The sequence below is a fragment of the Formica exsecta genome, unplaced genomic scaffold (genome assembly GCF_003651465.1).
Source record: "Formica exsecta isolate Colony F162 unplaced genomic scaffold, ASM365146v1 scaffold878, whole genome shotgun sequence".
Lineage (NCBI taxonomy): Eukaryota > Metazoa > Arthropoda > Insecta > Hymenoptera > Formicidae > Formica > Formica exsecta.
Genome location: NW_021853648.1, coordinates 129,520 through 132,637, shown reverse-complemented (window position 1 = coordinate 132,637; position 3,118 = coordinate 129,520). Strand labels below are relative to the sequence as shown.

Sequence of the window (3,118 nt, the reverse complement as noted above, 5' to 3'; positions counted from 1 at the left end):
TAAATAAATAATTAATGATTCACTTCGAGTATTGCCAAACGATATAGTTATTCATAAATAAACGTCTTGTACAACGCGAAATAATCTTGTTAATTTCAATTAAACATGTTTATCATAAAATATATGACAATTTTATCAGTTTTTGACAGCATTTCTTAAATTAATTATTATCTATCAGTTTCTAATTAATTAAACCAAAGATGATGATATTAAGATCAGAATCTTTTTTTGCATTTTCTACCAACCATGTAAATCCGCGACAATCGATCGTACAACAAAGCTGGTTCAAACTAATGAAATTCCAGGCAGTGTGTAAAAGAGATACAAACTGGCTGATGTGAGCGCGAGAATAGAAGAGAAGAGAAACGAGCAGTCTCGATCGAACCACAACCAGTTTCTCCAATATTTCATTAAAATTATTTGGAAAACTAGCAAAAAAAAAAAAAAATCGATAGTGACTGCTCGTGGAGGTTGCTTTTATCGATAAATTGGCGCAGTGTGCTCGTTCTATTTCCTTTTTGCTTGCGCCCTTTTTTTTTTTTTTTTTTTTTGCGTCGTCTCTAATTCGTCGTACATAGCTTGAGGAGCTTTGTTCCCGATATATACTTGTATCAGTAGCTATATTTCTAATCCCATTATTATGAAATTAATGAATATATCTGTATACAAAATTTTGTTTCAAGCAAGTAAATTTTTTCTCTTTAATATAATAATATTTTAAACATATATATGTCTACAAAATAAACATATTTTCTTTTTTATTTTATTTCTAGAATATGAAAACATAGATCGATATATATAATATAGATAAATATAGATCGAAACATTTGCAAGTGTTATTCGAATTTATAAATCTGATCTAAATGGTGATTTCATTTATTTAGTATCCTGATTTTCAAATAAAATAATAAATGGAAAGAACATGAATGATATCTTTTGTGGCAGAAAAATTATTTATCTTTTTACTTATGTTAAAATATTCTTTGTATTCTTATAATTTAATAATTATTTATATTTCATATTTCATATTTATTTTAATATTTATTCCATGAGAAATGTTATATAAATAACAGAATATTTGTATTGCCATATTTAGAATACGAATATTATTTATGATAGAATATGAGAGGAAAACACGCACACGTGTGTGGATGTGTGTGTGTAAGACCGTTCAGAATTTTTAATTTCCATATTTGCATGCACATAAACGAGAATTTCGGATTACAGCGAGTTCTTCCACGCCCTTTGATTTTTAGTAAACTATTTTTTATCGTCTCAATCCACATTATCTTAAAATAAAAAATGATTCATCACTCACCGATACGATGTGCAACGACGGAGTGTAGTATACAACGTGGATCTGTAAAATACAAATATATTTAAATTAGAGAGAGAGAGAGAGAGAGCGCAAAGTTTAAAATAACTAATTTTTCACGAAATAATTATTACGGACAATAAAATTTTTTTATTATGCTTTTAAACAGATATTTAATAAAAATAAAATTATATAATTTCCGAAAAAAAATTTACTTAGATATAAACTTTTATTAATTATTAGCGTTTAAAATAGCATTTAACTTGTCAATCAGTCAATTAGTTTCTATTACCAGCGCGATATACCGTATTTGCATAATACGACAATCTTTTGACACTTCTTGATACTTTCGATATTACATGCTTACTTGCAAATAATATTTATTATTGACAATTTAAAATTGTAATATTTTTGGATATAATAAAAAAAAAAAAAAATACTTTTCATGATTTTAATATGTAATACCGTATATAATTATGATTATGATTGTAGCGATGATAGCATTAATTACAGCAATGGGCTGATTCCGCTTCGACACTCATTTGATCGATCGAGATTTAATCTGTATCACACGCACGTACACATTTTATGCCCGAAATAACCGCGCGCGATACATTACTAAATCGGGCATTGTAGTCCAATTCCGAGATTCCGAGATGTATGACGCGCGAATGCAATATGGCTGTCATGACGTCATTGACGGAACCGCTCGTGGAATCGGACTAGCGCGAACGAAATCGGGAATCAAGATGTCGCCGAGTGCGCGTTTACAGTGTATTGCTTCGCGATCATTTGTGGCCTTGATTGTTTGTGCTGGAGGTATAATCGTGTTCGAGTGCCGAGAACCATGAGTATCGAAGGAACGGAATTAGTGATCGCTGTAATTAATGCTGTCTGAACGCTATTGCCATAATTATATCACGTTATGATACTACGGTTGTAATATTCTACGATACTAGTCGTAATCGATCATTTATCTCGTCGTATTTGAGTTACACATTGTAGATCGTATATAAAAAATCGTGAATAAATATCATCTTTAAATAAGCGTGTAATATCGGGAGCGCTGAAAATAATATCGGGCGATCGTTATACAATATTATATACCTTGATACAGTTATATCGCATCGGGGGAACATGCAACGGTTTCGTCGAAAATCTCTGCGTTCAGTAGCATCATTATTAAAGTGAGTATTAATACAAAATTATCGAGAAATTAAGTTAAATATATTTCGCGAGCAAACATATGGTATTAGAAATATCGAAAGAAATGTCAGGCTATCGTATTATGCTCAATATCATGGTAGTGTGATTATTTTGTGTTCCGTGAATCTCGCGTAATTGCAATTTAAAGCGCGCGCATGCATATGTATATGCGCGCACGCACGCACACATACATTATTAATTATATTAGTAAATATTTTATTATTATTATTATAGAATATATAGAATTTTTGATTTGGCTTATATCGATCTAAATTCTAATCATGCAAGACTTTTATTAATTTGATAGACTAAAATATTGAAAAACTTCTCTATTTAAAATTTTTATTGCAATTTAATATCGAGATTACAAATATTTTTTAAAATATAATTGTTATTTCTAAAGTAATTAACTTTTTAATAAATCTTTTTATTGTATGAAAAAAAGATTTATTATAGAAATTAATGTTTGTATATAATTACACTTCAAAGTTTATAAAATTTATTCCGCTCAATATATTAAACACAAATTTAATTTTTTTAACATATTTAAAAAATTTATTAATTTTAAAAATTATAGAACTCTACAGAGAGAGGAGA

At 28.8% G+C, this 3,118-nt stretch overlaps 1 long non-coding RNA gene across 1 annotated transcript in view; it reads right to left on the bottom strand.

Annotated features, from left to right (window-relative positions):
* Positions 1 to 526: 526 nt before the first annotated feature.
* Positions 527 to 3,118, bottom strand: part of LOC115244906 — a 36,697-nt gene continuing 34,105 nt past the window's right edge. Inside the window, exon 3 of the long non-coding RNA XR_003885453.1 lies at positions 527 to 1,360. This is a non-coding gene — a long non-coding RNA (uncharacterized LOC115244906). The remainder of the gene's footprint in view (positions 1,361 to 3,118) is intronic.